This window comes from Balaenoptera borealis (genome assembly GCF_965194805.1).
Source record: "Balaenoptera borealis genome assembly, chromosome: 5".
In the NCBI taxonomy this organism is placed as follows: domain Eukaryota; kingdom Metazoa; phylum Chordata; class Mammalia; order Artiodactyla; family Balaenopteridae; genus Balaenoptera; species Balaenoptera borealis.
The window spans coordinates 77,904,597-77,929,412 of record NC_138862.1 but is presented as its reverse complement, the minus strand read 5'-3'; the positions used below and the strand labels follow the sequence as shown (position 1 = coordinate 77,929,412).

Here is a 24,816-nt window from a genome sequence, read left to right as displayed (position 1 = left end):
TTGGCTGTGTTGGGTCTTCGTTTCTGTACGAGGGCTTTCTCTAGTTGTGGCAAGCGGGGACCACTCGTCATCGCGGTGCGCAGGCCTCTCACTATTGCGGCCTCTCTTGTTGCGGAGCACAGGCTCCAGACGCGCAGGCTCAGTAGCCGTGGCTCACGGGCCCAGCTGCTCTGCGGCATGTGGGATCTTCCCAGACCAGGGCTCGAACACGTGTGCCCTGCATTGGCAGGCAGATTCTCAACCACTGCGCCACCAGGGAAGCCCGTACCACGTCTTCTTTATTCATTTCTCTGTTGATGGACATTTAGGTTGCTTCCATGTTCTGGCTATTGTAAATAGTGCTGCAATGAACATTGGGGTACATGTATCATTTTGAATTGTGGTCTTCTCCGGATATATGCTCACAAGTGAGATTGCTGGGTCATACGGTAGTTCTATTTTCAGTTTTTTAAGGAACCTCCATACTGTTCTTTAGATTTACAACACAAACCTCAGATGTGACCTCAGGGCTACTGAGCAATCCAACTACATCGCCTGAGTCAATATACCCTTCTCCTCTCTTTGGACACCTAGTTTATGCCTTTTCCTATATCTGAAAACCTCTCTTACATCCTTACTGATGCATATAACTTTGCTTTTTATATTCACCTGAAAAACGAAAAAAAAAAAAGCCATCAAAATAGAGATTCGACATTCTCCCTCCAACAAACTAAACCTGAGCTGCATTAGAATCTGTATTTTGTGCTATCCTTTCTGTTAAAATTATGAACTATCCCTGTTCCTATTTAAAGTCAGGATTTTCACTTGTGTACTGAACCCTATTTCCTCTTAACTTCTCAAGGACATTACTCCTACATCATAAATTTTACAGTTTCTGCCAAAGTATTCTGACATCACAAACCTGCTATAATATATGTTATCTTAAGACAACAGCAACAAACCTTTATAGATCCCATGCTTTTGGCTCCTCAGAAATTAGTCTGTACATGCTGCCCTCATCTCTTTCCTTCCATTTGTTCCTCAACACATTCTAATCAGGAACCCATTCCTCTGCTCCACTGAAACTACTTGTCAGGGACACCAACAAGCCTCATTAACCAAGTTTAATCATCAGTTCTGTCTTTATATTATTTAACTTAGAAGCAGCATTACCAGAGTTATTGCTCCTTTCTGAAATGCTTCTACTTTTGGTTTTCAGTATCTTCTCGGTTAGACAAAGGCATTTTACATTTATGAAGGGCACTGTCCCACAGCAGCTTCACATGTAGATAAGAATAGAGAGAGATTTTTCTCAAAAAATTTGTGGATGTGGCATTTTGGGTAGGCAGTGACATCCAATCAGTTTCATGGGAAATGTATAAAGTTTAAGAGGGATATGCTGAGAAAAACACCACCAACTTTGATTAAAGGAGACTAAGAGAGTCCAAAAGGAAAAACAAATGTCTTTGGACTCAAATTTCTATGGGCAGGCAGTAGGCTGAGAAAATTTCTCAGCTGCAAACACAGGCCATTTTTTGATGAAAAGGAAAGACGTCTTAGAGGCAGAGCTGAGAAAGAGAAAAACATTGGATTGAATATGACAAAGAAAAAAAGAAAAAGTTATATGTATATATATATATATATATATATATATATACGTATATATGTATATATATATATATAGAGAGAGAGAGAGAGAGCTGAATCACTTTGCTGTACACCAGAAACTAACACAACATTGTAAATCAACTATACTTCAATAAAAAAAATCTGAAAAACATTGGATTAGAGAACAACTCTAATTGGTTGGACTGGAAACATTGGATTAAGGAATTTAATTTAAAAACTATTCCCTGGTCCTACAATAGGGGGTTCTGACATCATATGCTAACTGTATTTCAGAATTGCTTAGAGACAATGATTGCTATGTCACTCCCCGCCCATCCACATTTTGATTGAGAGTGTCTATAGCTGTTTTCCTGGCTTTGTAACTTTATTGTTGGATAACTTCCTTTTTAAAAAATAGCTCCCTGGGCTGGAGCTTCGTCCGCTACTGACAAGCTTCATCTATATCCCAAACTGATGCAGATCACAAGATTTAGCACTCTGAGTCTAATATGATTGGATGATATTTGGGAATCTTGGTATGGTTGAGTGTAATCTGCACACGGGAGGGACAGAAATTTTACAGGGATTGTTACAGTAATAGGCTCCCATGAATTTTGCCTCCATGTATCTGTGTTGTTCTCTTCCATATTAACTCTGGCGCAGAGACTTTGAAAAGGGCTTATACACTGGGGCTCACTTCTTGTAATCCTTTACCACGCTGTAAAGGAACCCTGGAGGGAATGACCATGTGGAGGGAGAGAACAAGCATCGCCGCTATCACAGCTAAGTCTATCCCCCAACCATCCCGCCAACTGCATATAGCTACATAAGTGAGCCCAGATGAGATGGACAGTATAAACACCCATTCAACCTATACAATCATGAAAAAGAATAAGTCATCATTGTTTTAAGCCACTGTGTTTGAAGGTAATTTGTTATGCATCAATAGATAACTGATACAACATATTCTTGGTTTCTAGAGAGCAAAGTAGCAGTTATATCTTTATTAACTGGGACTAAATGTCCAATATCCCACGTAGTCAAATACTTGACAGAAGAATCTTTATGTGTTTATTGTCCTTGGCCAGAATATCAGGTGATGGAGAATGGCAAAATAGTCTTAAGAGAGCTGAAAGCAGTTAAGAAAAAGATATTAACAAATGCTAATATAATACTTGATTTTATTACTATTTATGGTTTAATTGACTGTCTTTTCAACACATCCTTATCTATACACCTCAGGCAACATATGTGTATTTGGGGAAACATAGCATGCTTAGAAGTTAATAATGTAAGGTTAGTCACTTACTAGTTGGGTGATATCTGAAAAGATAATTTAAACCTCATTGTATCTGTCACCTCACAGGTAAAGGGAGAAATAATAATGGTGTGTCTACTTCAGGGGGTTATTGTGAAGATTCACGAAATTAATGCAAGTAAACCTTAAAAATCTGCTCAGTGTAGTAAACACTACATGTACATTAGTTCTAATTACTAGTGGAGAGAGCTCAAGTCTTCTGATCTTAGCTGTGCTGAGTATGTGACTACTTACTGCTCTCTGATTATGTATGATGTTGAGCAATACATTTTAATCTCTTGAAGCAGCTTCCATTTTCTGTTCTGTAAAATGTGAATATTTCTTTATGATGTTTTAGCAAGATAATGAATATAAAAGCATACTTCAAAAAGACAAAATTTTACGTCATTTATTTTTAAAGTATTTATGGCATAGGGTAAGAATAATGGGTGAAAATTATGAAGAAAACAAAACAAACAAAAAAAGAATCCCCTAACACTCAATGAACAGTCCAAACCCAAAGATGGTACAGTCTGGTTTGAGATAGTTTAATTCCATTCTGGTAATCCTTCCTTCCTTCTTGGTGTATTCAGTCATTTATCACACATTTCCTGAGTATCTACTCTCTAACGGGCCAGTGATATTTAGAAAAGCATTCTCTATCAGGGGAGGTATTCAAGCGGAGGTAAAGGTCCACTTCATACCGAACATCCATTGGTGAATGGGTCACGTAGGGAATTCAGTCTTCAGATGGGTGGTTGAACTAGGTTACAGATTCCACAAACTAGGTAGCCTTTTTTTCCTTCCTTTTTTTAAATTGAAGTATAGTTGATTTACAGTGTTTCATGTGTATAGCAAAGTGATTCAGTTATATATATATATATATTTTTTCACATTATTTTTCATTTTTGGTTATTACAAGATATTGAAAATAGTTTCCTATGCTATACAGTAGGTCATTGTTGTTTATCTATTTTATATACAGTAGTGTATATCTGTTTATCCCAAATTCCCAATTTATTCCTCCCCCACCCATTTCTCCTTTGGTAACCATAAGTTTCTTGTCTATGTCTGTGAGTTTATTTCTGTTTTGTATATAAGTTCATTTGTATCGTTTTTTTAGATTCCACATATAAGTGATATCATATGATATTTGTCTTTCCCCTTCTGACTTACTTCACTTAGTATGATAATCTCTAGTTCCATCCATGTTGCTGCAAATGGCATTATTTCATTCTTTTTTTAATATCCAAGTAATATTCCATTGTATATATATATATATATATCACGTCTTCTTTACCCATTCATCTGTCGGTGGACTTTTAGGTTGCTGCATGGATAAAGAAAATGTGGTATAGGTAACTTTTTAAAAATATAGATTTCTAGAACCTAGTTCTTGGTTCTACTGAATAAGAATCTAGAAAATGAAGGAGGGACATTGTAAAGAGAAGGAATCTAAAAATTTCACCAAAAATTCTAACGTAGACAGTCCACAGACACTGACCAATTTAAAAATGGATTAAAAGGCCTCTTAGTTCTTTCCAATCTAAAAATATAATAAATCATTTAAAGGGACAGTCTTATATAAAACAAATGAATGTTATTGCTTTCTTAATTTTGACATTTGAGGATTGCGATACAGGTCCCCTTCAGAATTTTCTAAAGAGAATGTTATCATTCAGAGAGTAATAATACTTATCAGGTTGGTAGAAAAAACCACACTCCAACACCTCTTATACCAAGATCCAAAGTGTTTGTCCAGTGGTATTAAGTATCTTGCTTAACAGATCTAGGCTAGAGGCAAATCCTCTTTTTGAGCTTAGGTAGTTTTGCTCCATTTTTACCCCGTGTTCGAGTCACTCCAAAATGTTGATAACAAAAAGGAAAAAGGGAGGAAACATAACTGGATCAGCCTGAACCCATTTCTACTATGAGAAAGAGTATGTTATCTGTGAGCAATGGTTACTATCATCATTGTCACTCACAATAAAGGACTAATTGTAAGTATTTTTATTTCAGGCTTCAAAATTTAGAAAGAAATAGTAATAAAATATTGGACTTTTTATTGTTATATTAAACAGTTTCTGGTTTTCTAATGGCTTATAGGTCAATCCCTTGTTAATGCCTAATAAAAAATGAGAATACAATGTTCTCTTTTAGAAGCAGAAAATAACATCATTTTGAACACACATCATTAGAAATGGAGGTATTTTAGATTTATCTGTTTAATTTCCTCACTTAACATGTGTTTTCCCTATGTCCTGGAGAGGTAAGTGATCATGTATCATTGGCAGAAATGGGAGCTAGAATTTGTCTTCAAATTTCACTCTGGTGGGACTTTCCTGGTGGCGCAGTGGTTAAGAATCTGCCTGCCAATGCAGGGGGAACAGGTTCAAACCCTGGTGTGGAAGATCCCACATATCGTGGAGCAACTAAGCCCGTGTGCCACAACTGCTGAGCCTGTGCTCTAGAGCCCACGAGCCACAACTGTTGAGCCCATGTGCCACAACTGTTGAAGCCCATGCACCCTAGAGCCCACGTGCTGCAACTACTGAGTCCACACACCACAACTACTGAAGCCCGCATGCTCTAGGTCCTGCATGCCGCAACTACTGAGCCCACGAGCCACAACTACTGAAGCCCGTGCACCTAGAGCCCGTGCTCCGCAACAAGAGAAGCCACTGCAGTGAGAAGCCCATGCCCAGCAATGAAGACCAACACAGCCAATTAAAAAAAAAAAAAATCCAGTCTGGTGATTTTGTTGTTGTTGTTAAGTCATACCTATGCCAATTAGAAGTCTACACACAATTTCTAGTCATAAGATTACTTTATATGGATTTCAGAGCAGGCACCATAAATGTATAAATATCTATACATTTATTTTAAATTTCTTGAATACTAAAGCTTGTGAGCATCGTGGTCTCACATTTAGTCAAGAATATCTTTCCACTATTTGTGCATTGAACACTAACAAGTAGATTCCTTTGGAAATTTGGCATTGCTTCCTGAACTAGAATTAAAGAAAGTTTTCTCCTGAAACAGCTGGAAACATAGTACATGTTCTATTCATTGCTTCATACCAAAGCCAGCCTTATAATTCCTTTTCTGATTTTGTCTGGACAAGCCAAAATTAGCTACTACATGACTAGCCCAGATACCCTTTCATAATCAAAATTGGTTGGCAAATGGCAAGAACTTTGGCAAAAGCTGTGTTTTCCTGTGCTCTTATAAACTGCTCAGTTTAGAGGGAAGTGAAAGTTAGACAATTGCTGTTTTCCTAATGAACCGTCTTAGAATCATACAGTGGTAGTCTTTATTAGAACAAAAAAGCACTTTGGGGATCATTTGGTTCTGTTTCTGTGAAAAGGACCATGTGTTTGCTTCTTTCACTCCACCACCCATCTGTCAAATATTGATACTTTTAGAAAAACAAAATTAAAATTAATTAGCAGAAAAAAAGATAAGCAAAATATAGACCTTATGTTTTATCAAGTTTCCAAAAGAAGTAAAGTGACCCTGTCAGAATGTGATGGAATGTTTTTAAATATTTGCTCTCAATTTCTGTACTCATCTCAGACCAGTAACAAAAATTTTAAGAACTGACACTAGTCTGAGGGTCCTGCACCAATACAATTACCTCCTTCATTTTATACATAACATCCCTGAGACTCCTGGACTGACTTTCTCAAGATCACAGAACCAGTCGTCACCAGAGATAGGATCTGATCCCATGACCTTCGATGCTACGTCAATGCCCTTGGTAACAGAGGGCTGCCTGCACTAGTAACTTTTAATGGGGACATAAGGAAATCTTAGAAGATGTCTGTGCAATTCAGGTACCTGTGCAAGTCACCACCAGAGTTCAAATTGATTTAAAATATGTGTCACTTTTATATAAATTCTAAAATACTTAGGAGTTGGGTTCTTTAACATTTCTCTCATAGATGAGAAAGGCTAAGAAACTTTTAATGTAGCTTTTATATTTTTATTTTAAAACATAAGAGTATTAGCTTTGTTAAATAATTAAATTGAATATAACAATTTTAATATTTGACTTTACCCAAGAGTTCAAATCATAACAAGTCCATGTGATTTACGCATTTCTTTTTTCTTATTTTTTCTGGATGCAGAATGATATTCAAACAGATGACACTTATTTTTGCCTTTGTAATTAAATTCTCCCTGGGGAATAGACTACCTAACTGACCTTGATACTTTTTATAAGTGTCACAAAGGACTCATAGAAGAAGATAAAATACCAGAAAAAACAAAAACCAAAAATTTCACAGATAAGTTTGCATGTTGAAAATGTGGTCCCTCTTAGATACCCAGTAAAACTTCCTAGTTCTTAAGTTTTATTTTGGTTTACATGTTACTGATTGTTAGATGAGAACAGTTAAGTTAATAATATTGTAGACATTTTATTATGTGTTCATAAAATTATGTACAGTATAAATAGTCAGTTTCTAACTTATCAATTGGTTGGTACATTAATGATCCAAATGTTAATTTCTAGATAAGACTTTTCTAACTTATTTTTTTAATTTCCCAGAGGAAAAATATCTATAAATTCTTTCAAAGTACTCCAGCTATTATATAGATTTACTTTGTATATAAGATTCCTGGTTTATAATATAATACTTTCCTAGCAGAATGATAGAACCTTAAAGTTATGTTTAGATATGTGTTAATTTTTTAAATATGTACAGAATTCCAGGGAAGCAAGAATAAACCTGAGTCATCCTTGATTAAACAAGGCACTACATCACTCTAACAGCCAATAACTTCCCATTAAAGAATAATGGATTCTCCTCTAGTTCCATAACAAAGGCAGTACCTATCACCTTGAAGGCTCTAGAGGGCAAAGAGATGGACATCTTAGCCAGGCACTCTAGGCCTTGAACTACTTACTTCCAATTAACTGTAGTTCTTCAATTGTTCAAAAGCTTGTTTGATCCCAAATATTGTGCTCAGAAACATAAAAGCATATTTTTACATAATGGGGTTGAAATGAAATAATTTCAAGTCATATATCTTCTCTTAGTAATTTTGAACACACAAGAGTCAATAAAACACTGGAATGAAAAGCGACCCATTGAGAAAATTCAAGATGGTGGACTGTAAAAAGCTGTTGAAGAGTTTAAAGAAATTCACAAATGTTGAATAAAAAACTTTCACAAAATCCCAATTAATTTACCTAGTTTAGTTGGTTCTGCAAGAGCTTCTTGTTATTGACAGCCGCTTCCCCCATATTAAGGGATGAAATCAACTCTTCAGTAGACTAAAGCAGATTTACCATGGAGCTAATGAATGTAAACTTTCTATAGACCCTTCCTGAGGTCTGGGAGGAGCCCTTGCATTGTATCCCTATGGTCTTATACTGTTATAAAATTTACAAATTTTTCTTTTCACTCCAACTTCCTTCTGTCACTCTTCCATTCATGAAGTGTGGCCTTGGAGTGACCACAGGGAGGTTACATTTAGTTTGAGTTCAATGGACTATCTATATAGATATAGCATACAAATATTTAAGCTAAACTATTTAAGGTCTACATAGCAGTTGCAATGAGCACACCTAGTACATAAATCTTGGTCCCTAGTACCATATCCACTGACAGGAATTGGGGCTCCTAAAGTTATGAATGGTACAAGTGTCGGGGCAGGTCAAAGTGAGCCTGCTGAAGAACTTGTTAGTCCAGAAAGTAAAAGTGCTCAAGAAAGTATAAGGGAGATAGAAACTAGCTTGAAGGGGCTTCCAGTGACCACATATGGTACAATATGATGACCAAAATAATCAAACACAGTAATTAATTATAAATTGTAATTAATTGAAATAAATAATTATGATTTAAATTGTATAAATTGTAATTAATGATATAAATTGTAATTAATTAATTGAATAAACATGAATTCATGAGTCCACTAATAAATAAGCAAGTAAGTAATCAGAGGAAAAAAGAGAAAGCAAGCAAAAATAAAGTAAAAGGAATAAAATATTAGCAATAGGGGAATACTGGTGAAGGGTATATACAGTTGTTCTTTTACCACCTGAAGGGATTAGTACTGTTATTACAGTACTTGGAGCTCACAGAAGGCCAAGAAGAGTGCCTCTTCCCACACAGCCAGACAAGAAAAACTCCTAGTTTATGGAGATTTTGTGTAGAGTGCTCAGAATAAGGGCGTTGTCTCAGTAGCAGGGTAAAATGAGCCCTAGAATAAATACTATACTACACAATCTTAGAAAAGCTTAAAAGCAAGACTCAAAAGGAACAAACTGTTCCCAAGTAATTTATCATCATGCCAGAACAAAGATCAAGAATCTTTATAAGAATACAAAAATATCCAGCAGTATATTAATTTCCTAGCTGCCATATAAAGTACCAAAAACTGTGTGGCTTAAAACAACAGAAATTCATTGTTCTGGAGCCCAGAAGTCTGAAATCAAGGTGTCATCAGGGTCATGCTCCCTCTTAAGGTACTAGAGAAGATGCTATTCCATGCCTCTTTCTTCACCTCTGGTAGCCTCAGGCATTCCATGTTTTGTAGATGCATCACCCCAATCTTCTGTCTTCATATAGTGTTCTCCCTGTGTGTCTTCACATTGTCTTCCCTCTGTGTGTTTCTCTTTCTGTGTTCAAATTTCCTTTTTTTAATAAGGACACTAATCACATTGCCTTAAAGTCCACTTTAATGACCTCACTTTAACTTGATTACCTCTGTAAAGACTCTTTTTCCAAATAAGGTTACATTCTGAGGTAATGGGGGTTAGACTTTAGCATATCTTTTTGGGAGGAACATGATTCAGGTCATAACAAGCACTCAACAATGTAAAATTCACAATGTCTGGCATCTAGTCAAAATTACTTGGCATACAAAAAAACAAGAAATATGATATATAATAAAGAAAAAAATCCATCAATCATAAAGAAAACCCAGAACTATCACAGATTTTAGAATTTCTAGAAAGGACATTAAAATAGTTACCATAATTATATTTATATGTTCAAAAAGATAGAGGAAATGTTGGTTATATTAGGTAGAGACATTGAAGATATTTTTAAAAGACCCAATCAAATTTCTACAAATGAAAATTACATTGTCTGAAATGAAAAATACATCCTCTGGTTTAATGAGAGATTAGATACAGCAGAAGGAAAGATTAGTGAATTGAAGTCATAAGAATAGAGAAACTATCAAAACGAAATGAAAAGATTAAAAAGAAAAGACTCAGAATCAGTGAGCTGTAGGAGAATAGCAAACTCCTTGCATATACTCAAGTCCCTGAAAGAGAAGAAAGGCAGGACAAAAGAGAAAACTTGCAGAAATAATAATCAAACTTTTTTCAAATTTGATGGAAACTATAAGCTTACAGATTCTGTACGCCCAGTAAACTTCAAACATAAGAACCATGAAGAGATCTACACCAAGACACATAACAACTGAATTGCTAAAAACCTATAATAAAAAAGAAAAAAATTTTAAACCCAGGAAATAAAACAGATTACATACAGAGGAACAAAGACGGATAACAGATAATTTCTTGTAGGAAACAATGCAAAGAGGAAGACAGTGGTGTAGCTTCTTAAAAGTATTCAGAAAAAAATGTTGTCAACCTAAAATCCTATACCCGGTGAAAATATCATTCAAAATGATGGCAAACTAAAGGCTTTTTGAGATATACAGAAACCTACAGAATTCATCACCAGAAGACCAACACAAAAAAATGTTAAAGGAAATCCTTTAGGAGGAAAGAAAAAATAATACCTGATGGAAAGAAAGGAAATAAGAAGCCTAGAAACGGTAACTATATGTATTAAATATATATGATTTTGTAAAATTATCTCTTAAATCTATTTAAAAGATAATTAGCTATTTAAACCAAAACAGTACCAATGTAGTTGGTGTTTATAATATATGTGTAAGTGATGTGTATGACAACAATAACATAAAGGCCAGCAAAAGAGAAATGGAGGTATATTCCTATAAAATTCTTGTATATAAAGTAGTATAATATCACTGGAAAATATAAATTGTAATAAGGTAAAGAAACTTCTGGAATAAAAAAACAAAGAATTGTAGCTAATAAGCCAACAAAGGAGATAAAATGGAATCATAACAAGTGCCAAAAGAAAGCAGAAAAAGGGGAGAAGGGAACAAAGAATAGATGAGACAAATAGGGAACAAAAAACTAGATGGAAAATTTAAACCTAAACATATCAATAATCACAGTAAATGTGAATCGTCTAAACTCACCAATTAAAAGTTAGAGAATATCAAATTGGATAAAAAGCAAGCGCCAACTATATGCTGCTTAAAAGAAACCCCACTTTAAATATAAAAACACAGTTTAAAAACACAGAATTTTAATACTCCTCTTTCAATAACTGATAGAAAAAGCAGATAGAAAATCAGTAAATATGCAGAAAACTTGAACAACACTATCAACCAACTTGATCTAATTAACATTTATAGAACACTCTACCTAACAAGTACAGAATGTACATTATTTTTAAGTGTACATAGGAAATTAACCAAAATACACTATATTCTGGGTCATATCAATAAAAACCAATATCAATAAATTTAAAAGGATTCAAGCTTTACAGTGTAGGTTCTTTATCAATAATGGAATTAAATTAGATGTTAATCAGTGAACCTCATATTTGGAAACTAATCAATACACTTCTAAATATATGAGTCAAAGAAGATTTCAAAAGGAAATTAGAAAGTATTTTGAATTGGATAAAAATGAAGATATCCTCAAAATTTACGAGATGCTACTAAAGCAATATTTAAAGGGAATTTTATAGCACTAAATATCTATATCAGAAGGAAATATAGACATATGAGCTGGTGACACTAGAAAGCCTTGGATATGTTACTAACAAAGATCTCCCACCTTTATACTCTACAACATGGTTATAAAACCATATAAAATTGATCCAGGTGGACACTGATACTTCTTAGTAAAGGTTTAAAAACACTACTGTATGAGAACTTTCCACGTACTTTCATATACACTTTCTCCCTAAATGCTGTAAGCTATTATTGTTTCCTTTAACATATAAGGAAATTAACTCAGAGAGTTAAAGCAAATTTGAGGTCACATACCCTGTGTGTAGCAACCAACATCTAAGACTTTGGAATTATAACCTAGTCTTTTTCCTATCTTAGATACAAGAAGCTCTATATGACTGTGAAGCATATATAACACCAAGGCATTGCACTGATGGACAGCTGCACATAGTAGGAAACTGGCCAATTTCCCTTTGGGAATTCTAGTACTGTCCAGAATACACATTCTGAGACCAATACAATGCATTTATTGGGGGCGTTATTGGAGACATGGCCAGGAACATTCACAACAGAGGCATTTTACAAGGTTTAGTCAGGAGATTCTGGTGCCTTTTTCCATGTGATACATTTTTTAACTGAGGATGTGGTTTGAGGATTTAATCTCTCAGCAGTTACTGCTTGCTAAACCACTTTACTTTCATCTTTTGAAAGGCTTATGGAATTAAGCGGTGGTAACTTGTAGTGAAATATAGAATAGAGAAAAACAAACTACTTGAAGTGGGCTATATATTGAAGAAAAACACATTTTATTATCTTAGGCAAGGATGCCATTGGCTGGAAGAAGATGACTTAAATGGGTTGCTGTCTGCCAGGCCACAGCATGTGGCAGAAAAACAGAAAGCAGTGGGGTCATAGAAGTAGCTCATTATCCCTAACACAATATCGATTTTAATAGAAGCCTGGTTGGGGCTTGGTGTCATGTTGAAAAGCACTGGATTGGAAGTCAAGACATGTGGGTTCTAGTTCTAGTTTGACTGGTAACCGGATGTATGATTTTAATCAATTCCTCTTTTTTGGCCTCGGTTTCACTATTTGTGAACAAATAATGAAGGGATAAGTTTAGATGATACGTAAGACATTTTCCAGCTTGGCAATCAATCAATATATGTTTATTTAACACCAATATGTGCCAGGAACTTTATTATGTGCTGGGAATGCATTAATAAACAAAATAGACTTGATGCTTCTCTTTATTTGAACATGAAGAAAAAGCCAACAAATTGATGTAGAAGAACTTTACAGGGCCTTAAATATTCCTGAGAATTAAGAAAGCCCCAGGAGTTCTACTGCTGTGCCCGAAGGGGGCTATATATTTGTATTAAAATTTTACTGCAACTCCCTACTTTATCCTCTCATTACTTTTTGCTGGAATCATTGCAACCACCTCCTCACTAGTGTCTTTGTCTCCATTCTCAGTCCCTCCATACAACCATACAAATTGCTATCAGAAGTTGCTATCAGTGTTCCAAGAAACAATTAATATCATTCCCTTTTTAAAATATTTTGCTTTCCCATGGTCAACAAAAGCATGCACAAATTCCTTAAGATAAGATTTAAAGCCCTTCATGCTCGGGTCTGAAATTTTCTTTCCTATTTTTGCCCAGCACATACATTAGTCTGTACTCTAGAGGAGCTGAACCACTTATGTGGACAACCATAGTATGTGCTATCTCTCTTACCAGTGTTAATTTCTGCCACTACACCAGGAGCTCTAGGAGAACAGAGATAGTGTCATATTAATATCTGAATCCCGGTGTATAAGCCGGCACTTGGTGGCACTGTAGGTACTCAATAAATATTTGTGGAATTGATTGGATACCCTTTTGGCAGGATCTTTCCCTACCTGTTGTGTCTTTCACATTGCAAGCTCTCAATAAGTAACTGTTGATTGTTTCTCCACTAGTGCTAGGCAGGGGTCTGTGAACTGCCAGCATCAGCTACAGCTGGGAACTTATAAGAAATGCAAATTCTTGAGACATGTCCCAAGTGTCTTTGAAGGTGGGAACTACAGAAACACCAGGCCTCTCCAGAATTCTTATGCATGGTAAGTTTGAACAGCACCCCACTAAACCATTACCAGAGACTAAGTTATAGACTGACTCATGTTTCATTGGATAAAACTGTGGTATTTAACCAGTGCCGATACACTTTGGCCAGGAGTTCCAGTAGTTGTTATAAATCTAAAGACAAAGCCAGAATAAGGCTTGAGCATTGGCAAAGTTGAGACAAATGTCAAGATTTTTTAAGCTACTTTGCTCATCACAGCTCCATTGTAATCTTTAGCTCTACTCCCAATAAGAAAATAGCAAAAATAAACACTTGCTAAAGTTGTATAATGTGATCAAACTCCCCTATACTATAAAAGTGATGTGTGTTAGGCAAGGACTAGGGAGGTGTTAATATGTTAATCCTCCTTGATAACACAACTTGAATGTACAAAGACCTCCATGATATCAATCCTCTATTCACTAATTAGATCCTTTATTCTTTCAACTAACATTTATTGAAGGCCTACTATGTGTAATTATTATGCCAACTATTGTAGAGTTGCACAAAGGCACAGTCTTTGCGCTCGAATTGCTGACTATAATAGAGGAAATACCCAATAAATGTGCAGTTTTAAAATGATGCCACTTGTGTTAATTAGGAGTAAACACCAGGTGTCAACCAGCCCAGCACGTGAGCCCTAACTCAGCTTCCAGGGCTGGGGAGGCTTCCTAGAGGAACTGGTATATCGGCTGAGGTCAGAAGCACAAGTGGAAGCCATTCAGGCTGGGTGTGCCAGGAGAAGCGATAAAGCGGAGGATAGGGTGAAAAGACACTCCAGCTGGAGGAAGTCGCACGTACATTGGCCACAGAACAGGGTGGAAAAGCAACAAGGTGCCTTCATGGGACTGTAAGTGGCTCATAGAATACAAAAAAATGGTAAGGAGAGATGAGGGTGGTAAGACACGGACAAATCATGAAAGCCTCCCAAGCCATATTAAGGTGTTTGAACTTAATCCTTGAGAAGGGGTGAAAGGAATGAGGGCGAGGAGGTGAGGAGAGGAGCCAAAGGTCAGCCAAGAAGAGCAGAAAAGTTTTAAAGCATTGACCACAGTCTAATTTCTGTTTTGGAAGAACAGTCTGGCTGGACTGTGTGTAACACAGGATTGGAATGGGACAAGACTGGATGGAGGGAGGTCCAATAGGTGCATTGTGACCTGACCTGACCCAAGTCACAGTGAGGAAGGGAGAAAGGATGGCTGCAAGAGGCAAAGTGCCAAGAAGCAACAGGCTTGACGTAATGTTGGATGTGGGATGGGAAAACAAATCTGAGACGGTACCTAAGTTGGCAACTGGTGGGTATGGGTTCACTGAGAAAGATAATTTAAGAGGAGGGAGTCAGGGAGTGGACAGAAGTAGTCGTGAGAATAATGAGGAAGCTTTAACCTCAAAGTAAGGATGTTTTTTGAAAGCTGGAAATCTGTTGTTCTTCAAAGGCACACTGTGAGACCACCAGCTCTGCTCTGGACATTCCACAGATACCTCTGAATAAATACACTCCATTGCACAGAGCAAGGGTCTGCCGAGCACTCTGGATTGAAGAGGAGGTGTAGCCATAAAACAGCTCTTTGTCCCATTATTCAGTTCAGTGACCTAAGGAAAGGTCTGAAGATCGAAGACTCTGCCCCTAAGGTGCTCATAACCTCTGTATTTTACTTTTTTCATTTGAGAAGTGGGAAAATTATTATATCAACCTACTTTGCACAGCTGCCCTAAGGAATTTCCACTTAAAATACACATAAAGTATTCTATAAATTGAACACAATCATGAATGCGTAACAACTGACTTGCGAAACTTAAAAAAAATGTTTCCTAATCTGTGAAACTTTTCACCAGTCTGGAACTTCTTTGAAGTCACAAGTCCTGAGTTTTTTAAACTGAGTGTTTACTACCCCACCCCTTAGCATAAACTCGGGGAGAATAAAATATTTCCTCTGATGTAATTAAAAGCAAGAAAAATTTTAATCTTAAAAACTTTTGCTCTGGGATTAGAAACTCAGAACACCTCATGCACTGCTACTAAGCTTTGGGTCACTGGTTCTTTATGACTATCGTGTTTAAGTATTCTATTACCTCATTTTGATTAGAAGATGATATTTTGAAGGGAAAAAAATCTCATGATTAGTTTCAAAGAACTTGAAATTGAGTCCCAGATTTGATATTGCCTAGCTTGGTGACCTTGGGCAGTCCTCTTTTTCTCTTACACTTCAATCACTTCCTCTGTTCTATGGAATGAAGGTGATAGCTTTTGTTTTGCTTTCCTCACTGGCATCACTAAATTTTTATTTAGGAAGAGTTTACTTAGGGCTTACTATATGCAGGGAAGTTTGCTAGGTTTGGTGAAGCAGAGGAAATGCATAGTATGGCTGTGGAAATGCATATTTGTTCAGAAACATTACAAAACAACATGGCACTTACTATTCATTTCTTCAAACAACTATAGGAGGACAAAGAACAGAAATAACAGCCTGGGCAAATCAAGGAAGGCTTCATAAAGGAGGTAATATTCAAGCTATAATCTTGAAGGATCTGGTTGAGTAAATAGGTGGTTGAAGGCCGTTGCATTCTGAATAGCATGTAATAAAAACATAGGGTCATGCTCGGGAACTATGACAGATAATTATTACTATTAAGAGTATTTATATGTCCAAGTACTACTGAAAAAGAGATGCAAGGCTCAGATAATCTTTTCCATCTACAAGGCCCCTACCTTTACCCATCATTACCTCTTTTACTCAGACTTGCAGCACCCCAGTGTACACGCTGCACACAAACTTTGTGGTCTGAAATAAGGGAAAGGTTATGGCCCGAAGGATATTACCCAAGGGATCCAAGAGCAATGCATTGGAAAGGTGAGTATGAGTTAAAGTCTTCAGCATTCAACAAAGTTCAAAGCCAAGGAATCCAAGTACCTATGCCAAGTCCAAAGGGCAAAAGGGAGGCTACAAGATGGAAATGAAATCAAGGGTTAAGCCCAGGATGGAAAGTGGCATGGCATCAGCTCCTGAAAAGGGGAGAGCTCCTGGAATCTAGCACTGAGAGATGGTAACTTTCTTTTGCTGGTCATTGGGCACACGGAATGAGTTGTATATGGTCAGTTTTATTTATTTTTTCCTAATTCTACTTTTGCATTTCCTTAATTCCACTTCTTGCATTATTATATGATCTGTATCTTGGTTTAAAAAGAGTTCTGGCTTTTAAATCCCACTTGAACTTCCCATCTACCTTTATCTTCACCCTATCTTCCCCAGACATTAATTCATTCTGCAGATAGTCTGATTCTCACCCTTTTTATTTATTCTAAGTTAATTTTTAGAAAGGTTTATCCAAATTTAATCAAATACCTACTAATGAAAAGAAGTAAACTATTTTTTTTTCTTTTAAGATTCTCTTTTTAAGATTTGAGGTGAAGGTTGGAAAATATAATACTTAGGATGCAGGAAAACAGACACTTTCACATCATTTGCAAGGAGGTGAGAATATGTGTAAATATCTTATAAATGAAGAATGTGAAAGCCCACTGATGAAATAATTTTATTTAGATCATTGAGCAAAATTCTTAGGACCAAAAATTCAGTTATCTACATTCAAAGAAATATAAAATATAATAGTAAGATACAGTTTGTACTCTAGTAGATTTCTGAACTCTAAAGAAAGTTTTTGAATATCCCATGTTGGCAAGGCAGTGGGAAAACAGACGTTTTTTAGGAATGCTAATGAGCGTTAAAAATAGTGAAACCCCTCTGGTGAGCAGTTTGACGGTGTATGCAAAAATTTAATAAATGTCTCATTCTATTTGTCTCAGAAGATCCATTTCCAGACATTTAGCTTCTAGATGGAAAGCATTATGTCTCCATGTTCTGACTGTCCCAGAAACTCATTTCACAGTGAAGAAGGTACAGCAGTGAATGTCCATCCCTGGAATAGAAAGGCTTCTAATGTTAATTTTAAATACGTTTTGAACTCTAGGCTCTTCCCTTCTCTCATCAGGAAGAGAATCCTAAATACTAGGTCTCAATCTGTGCAAGAACTATACATTGGGCATTTCTAACCCTGTGTTTGGTTCAATCTCTTGTGCGATGCCATCAATTCATGCTCCTCTTTTCTTCTTTTCTTAATTATTAAATTATGTCTTTAGTTGAGATTTATCTTGCTTTTCAAATAAGAATTTTCTTTTAATTTTTTTGGAAAGGGACTATAGGAGTTCAAGATAAAATCTGGGTACCTTAGAGCCTAGAAAACCAATGTGCTCCAAACCCCACAAACATATATATAGTTAAAAAATTAAAACAAAATTCATCATTTCCAGTTTTTAATAGGTTTTTTTTTTTTTAATTGACTTCTCTGGTCTGCCACTTATATTTTATGTATTATATTTCGTATAATACCTTAAATTCCATAGAAGTCTTTTAAGATGCAATATTATTTCTTTCTCACAACAACCTTATGAATAAGGCTCTAACTTTATTCCATTTTTCAGATGATGAAAATGAGTCTCAGGGTGGTGAAGTATCTTGTAGAAGATTCAGCTAATAGTTACTAGCTGGGCCTCAGAGCCAAGTCTTCTGCCTCCTGGACCCAGGCTCTTTATATAACACTAGATGCCTTTCTGGTTTCCTCAAGAAGACCTCTCAGAACTGCCTTAGAATCTTGGCAATGTCTCCCTCCTGGAATGCACATTTTTTCCAAAGATCTTCTCAGCGGGATCCTCTGGCTGCGTCTGAGACCAGAACACTCAATAGCACAGGTGCTTTCTCAAGATCATCACCACGTTCACCTCAGAGTCCTGTGTCACTCAGCACAACTTTGCCAAGGTCACGTGCTTGATCCTCGAGACTCTTGTTGTTGTGACTATCTCACTTTCCCACCCCTTGCATACACAAGCTGCATGGCCAGACTGCTACATATCATAGTCTGGAAAATTTTAAGATAGTTCTAAATTTAGCCTAACATTTATATTTCTTTTTGTATACCTTAAAAATGTTACTGCATCCGTTAAACAGTTTTCTGGAGCCCAACTTCAAATCAGGAATACTTGGAAACTGAAGAAATATTTAAACTGCTTCCGAATCAGTTGTGAAAATAGCAGCATATAATCAGTTGTTATTTATAGAAGCTTTATAGATATTACCAGATGCTATAGAGTTCCCCAGAGAAAATTGGCTCTTGCTCTGGTGTCGATAGTAAAGACTCATAATCTACATTGGGAGACCTGTCTATTAAGTTCAGTAAGCTCTTATCTCTAGTATTTAAGACCCACAACCATACTGCTTAAATGTAGTTTTCAGTCTCCTCTTCCATCAAATTTCAAGGCTCCAGCTAATATGGATTATTTGCTTTCTTGAATATGCCTTTTGTGTTCACATTTCATGACTTTACTCATGCTGATCCTTTGACCTGGCAGAATAATAGTCCAGTTATTAGGGACAGCCTACATTTGCACAAGGATCTCCATATATATTATGTTTTATGGTCTTTACAATAGCCCATTGCCATTTTACAAGTGAAGAAAATGAAAGTTTGGGAGGGAAATGCTTCGTTGAATGTCTTACTCTTGAAATCTAGGCTTCAAAGCTTCACCATGCCAGACTGCCTTTTCTGGTACAATTTAATTAAAATTCAGAGAAAGGTACTTTCAAAAAATATAACCACATATTTATGATGTGGTTTAATAAAAGTATATAGTAACAAACTGATATAAATGACATTGGGATAAAAAAGTAAAGAAAATAAAAGAATTTAGACTTAAAAACAGCAAAAAATTGAGAGAAGCATCCTTCACACATAGTATTCCCTCAGAGTAGAACATTCTTTCCCCTTGTCTTTTTCTAATTCTTACTCATCATTGAGATCTTAGCTTAAGTGTCACTTCCTGTAGGGAGCTTTTTCTGACCTGCCCTTTGGAGACTGGGATAAATGGTCTTGCCATGGGACCCTGTGGCCCTGTGATTTCTCGATCATAGCAGTTAACACACCGTTATTCCTTGTTTAATTTTCTGTTTTGCTATTAGATTGAAAGCTCCATAAGGGACAAAGACTGTACTATCTATTCTTTACTCTAATGTATAGCAGCACCATACATATCTCCTGGAACATGGTAGCCACTTATATTTGATGAATGAAAGAAAGAAAGAGAGAGAGAGAAAGGGGTAATAGAAAGCCCTTAGACTCTAGAGTGTAACCAAATTTAGCCATTTAAGAGTTTTTTACTTTGAACAGTTACTCAACTTCTCTCAGTGTACAGTTTCTCACCAGTAAAAGGGTCATACTAGCTAGAATAACAGCTATTTATAAGAGGTCTTATGAGATGCTTGGAACATAATAAAAAAAAATGAAAAGAATTTCTTTTTGATATCCAATTACATGACATTCTCTCATTCTCAGTTATAGTGTGACTCTGGAGAACCTCTGTTTCTAGTCTTTTGGTAGCAGTTCCTCTGATAACACCCCATGTTCTAATCATGCAGAGAGCCCTTGGATATTTCAAAATCAACACTGACAACTTGAATTCATTGTCTTTCTTCTCAAGACTTTTCTCTCCCTTTATTTCCAGTTCCTGTTAAATGTACCACAATCCCCACAAAAGATGAAATCAGAGCCAGAAACCTTGTCTCCTACCCTCACCACTCTCATTGTCTCCCTTAGTCTATAGCGTTGTTTCTCAGTTAGACATAATTTTGCCTTTGAGGAGACGTTTGGTGTTGTCTGGAGCCATTCTTGGTTGTCACGATAGGGAAGATGTGGTAGCACATTGTGGTAGAGGCCAAAGACGCTGTGAAAACTCCTACAATGCATAAGACAGCCCACTACAGCAAAGAAGTATTCTACTCAAGGTATCAGGAGTGCTGAGGTTGAGAAAACTTAGTTTAGAGTGGGAGGTTAGTAAATTTAAAACTGGCATTCTAATCATTGGTCTTTGAAACTGCTGGCAGTACTGCATAATTTACTGGTGATAAAAAAGGGCTGACTTCCTCCAGAAAGTGCTATAATTACCCCAAATGTCAGTAGAATTGGTGAGATCCGAGGCTGACTGTTTTGGAAGGAATTATATAGATTCTCTAGATTTTTCTCTAGAACAGCAGTTCTCATAGTGTGGTCCTGGGACCTCTGGAGGCCCCTGAGACATTTTCAGGGAGTATTCAAAATTAGAATTATTTTTACAATAATATTAAGATATTATTTGCCTTTTTCACCCTTTATCTTATGAGAGTAGAGTGGAGTTTCCCAGAGTCTATATGAAATACAATATTGCCACATGTTAAATTCAGAAAGAAGTAAGTATCCACCTGTGTTATATTAAACCAGACATTAAAGAGATTTGGAAAATTGTATAATAATGCTATTCTTCTCACAACTTTTTGTTTTTAAAATATATGGTTATTTTTCATGAAAATGTTATTTAACATATAATGGGTTTATTATTGTTATTTAAACTAATTAATAAATATTTTGAAAGTCCTCAGTTTTCATTTCTAATATAGGAAATATTGATAGATATAGCCTATATAAACAAATACTTTGGGATGCTCAATAATTTTTAAGAATGTGAAAGGGGTCAATAGAACCAAAAATTTTGAGAATTGTTATTGCAGTGCAGTGTTTCTCATACTCTGTGTATTACTTGTATACATATGTATATATAATATATTAAAACACATATTCTGATTCAGTAGATATGATGCTTAATTTTTTGTGTCAACTTGAATCGGCCATGTATCCAGGCATTCGGTCAAATATTATTCTGGGCATGTCAGGGTGTTTCCGGATGTGACTAACACTTGAATCTGTAGACTGAGTAAAGCAGATTGCCCTCTCTAATGTGGGTGGACCCCATCCAATCATGTGAAGACATTAATAGAACAAAAAGACTGATCTGCCTAGAGTTAGAGGGAACTCCTCCAGCTCTGACTGCCTTGAGCTGGGACACTGGCTTTTCCCCTACCTTCTGACTCAAACTGAAACATCGGCTTTCACTGAGTCTCAAGCTTGCTGTCATTTAGACTAGAACTATGCCATCTGCAATCCTGGTTCTCAGGCCCTGAGAGTCAGATTGGAACGATACTATCAGCTCTCCTAGGTCTCCAGCTTGCCTACTGCATGGGACTTGTCACTGTCCATAATCACATGAGCCAATGCCTTATCATTAACTTCATTATATGTGTTTATCTCCGATTGGATCTGTTCCTCTCCAGAGCCCTAATATAGTAGGTCCGGGGTGGGGCCTGAGATTCTGCATTCTAACCTTCTCCCAGAAGATGCTAATGTTGCTGATCCATGGACCACACTTCTAGTGGCAACGTCAAAGCATCAACATCACTTGGGAGTTTAGGGAGTTTATTAGAAATATAAAATCTCAGACCCTGCCTAAGAGCTATGGAATCAGAATCTGCCTTTGAACAGGATCCCCAGGTGATTCATGTGCACATTAAAATTTAAGAGACGCTGCTCTCGTCAACCCTGACTACTTAGTAGAATCACTTGGATAGCTTTAAAAAAGAGATGCCCGGACTCTACCTTGGTCAAGTCAAACCAATTAAATCAGAATCTCAGAGAATGGGGCCTAGACATCCTCACATTTTAAAAGCTGCACAGGTGACATTAGTGTGCAGTCATGAATGAAAACCACTGGTCTAAAGAAAAGGCTGAAGATCAACAGTTGCAATCTTTGAGGCTTTTAAAAAAAGAAAATTAATTACCCAGGGTATGGAATGAGAGTAAAAGATGACAACTAGCCACTTGGTGTTTTTGGATATGTAGCTCTCAAATAAGATATCCATGGAAATTATGGCATTACTGTCTGTAAGAAGAGATCATACAATTTCTTGCGTGTTTGATGTTATTTTTTTCTGGAGTGGGACTTAACTTTGAGTGTTTACAGAAAATTCTTTCTAAGTCTCTTAAATTGTTATGTGCTGTGTTATATAGAAGTAGACTCACAGAGCTGGAAGGTGTCTCAGGGATTATCTAATCTAACTGCTTCATTTATAGATGGGGAAACTGAGGCTCAGAGAGGTCAATTCACTCATCAAAAGGACAGCATCGTATCGTGGAGGCAACAGACCTGAGTTCAACTCGAAGCTCTCATACCTCCTCTGGAGTCATTCTCTTGTTCCAAGTTACACACTATGGCTAGCACCACCGGAAGTCTAGAAATACCACGATCAGATCAGTGCAGTGATGCCTTCATTGAAATTTTGCTTATTACCGAGTGTTTTACACTCATTTCTTATAATTCAACAACTGTTTAGTGAGTTTGTGCCAAGTGGTGCTAGAAATTTAGTAGATATCATTAAAAGAGTTATTTTGTCATACTACAATTATCTGTAGAATTATTTAATAGAGCCCAAATCTCTTGATTTCCACTTCAGTATTTGTTTAACTTCATGTCATTCTGCCCTCCTTGGCAGATGAAGAGGGCTGAAAAATTGAACTATTCACTCAGCTGAAAAAGTGGGATTGGGATCTTGATTCTGGACTGATTGAACTGCTCTGTCTGCAAACAGACTGAGGCCTGAAGAGCAGAAGCTGATGCTGGAAATCCTTGGTAACTAAAAGCTCCTCCCAGCTGTTCCTCCTTTCTCTGAAAAAAGAACTACTTAAAAAGAGAGAGGGGGTGGGAGGGGGGGCTTCCCTGGTGGCGCAGTGGTTGCGAATCTGCCTGCCAATGCAGGGGACACGGGTTCGAGCCCTGGTCTGGGAAGATCCCACATGGCGCGGAGCAACTAGGCCCGTGAGCCACAACTACTGAGCCTGCGCGTCTGGAGCCTGTGCTCCGCAACAAGAGAGGCCGCGATAGTGAGAGGCCCGCGCACCTCTATGAAGAGTGGCCCCGCTTGCCACAACTAGAGAAAGCCCTCGCACAGAAACGAAGACCCAACACAGCCAAAAAAAAAAAAAAAAAAAAAAGAGAGAGAGGGGAATAAAGGAAAGAAAAGAAAAGGCACACTGTTTGATGTACTGTATGTTGGAGGGTTCTGGAAAAATTTATAATGTGTTCTGTACTCAGAGACAAAATTTTCCAAAAGGACATTTATACTATTTCCTTCCAAGAATCTGCATCCTGTTATACTCTGGAAGAAGTGACCTCATGGTGTTTGTATTTTTCTCTCTCACAAAACCTCTTTTATAGTATTAATGCATGTGCAGCTCTTAAGATATGTAATACACGAGGCTCTGACTTTGGCAGGTCATTCAAAGAACATGCTGCTACTTTCATGCTGGCGTCATCTTGTTTTACAGTGGCAGAGAGTCTGGGAGAAGGAGATCTGGATAGGAGGAAGTTCTATGCCAAGTCACTTGGAAAATATATGCCACAGCAATCTAAGGAACCTAATAAAAGTGAAAGAATATTAACTAGTGATACTTGTTATTAGTCTCAAAGGAACTGACAGTAATCACTATAATCCCTTACAGCCTATTAGAATTATAAGGTGATTGCTTGCACATTACCTCATTTGTACAGTACTTTACAGTTTATAAAGTACTTCCTCATAGGTCATCTCGGTTGTTTCTTCCAACATCCACGTGAGTTATTCAGGACCACTATTTCCCAAATTTATAGGTACAACAACTGAGGCTTTGAAATAAATAAAAATATGTAAATTCTTTGATGTAGAATTTAACAACATCAAAAACTCTTTTTATATACATGAATTCATTTGGTTTCCACAACAAATATCTGTAGTACAGCATTTGCTTATAAGGAAGCCAAGAAACAGAGTAAATGACTTAACTGAGATTTCACGGCAAATGAAGTGGCAGAATGAGATGTTCGATCCCGACTCCTTAAAAAGTGCTCTTTCCACTACATAAAAATGCCTCTTTACAGAGCATGGGCTTGGAGTCAGCCAGACCCATGTATAAATCTTGGCTCTTGAACAGGTGGACGGTAGGGTGAAGTCTGAGAAACTACTTAACCTCACTAAACACAGCTTTCTAATCGGTGAAATAGGAAAAGTAATCCCTACCTCATGGGATTACTGTGAGGAAAAAATGAGCTAATGTTTCTAAAATGGTTAGCATAGTGCTTG

General features: G+C 36.7%; 1 long non-coding RNA gene and 1 pseudogene across 2 annotated transcripts in view; both read left to right on the top strand.

The window, feature by feature from the left end:
- Nucleotides 1–23,423, top strand: part of LOC309629244 — a 39,142-nt gene extending 15,719 nt beyond the window's left edge. The window contains exon 3 of the long non-coding RNA XR_014244950.1: nt 257–23,423. This is a non-coding gene — a long non-coding RNA (uncharacterized lncRNA). The remainder of the gene's footprint in view (nt 1–256) is intronic.
- The window catches only part of LOC309629339 (craniofacial development protein 1 pseudogene), a 368,808-nt pseudogene that overhangs the window by 236,394 nt on the left and 107,598 nt on the right, over nt 1–24,816 (top strand). The gene's annotated exons all lie outside the window — the stretch shown is intronic.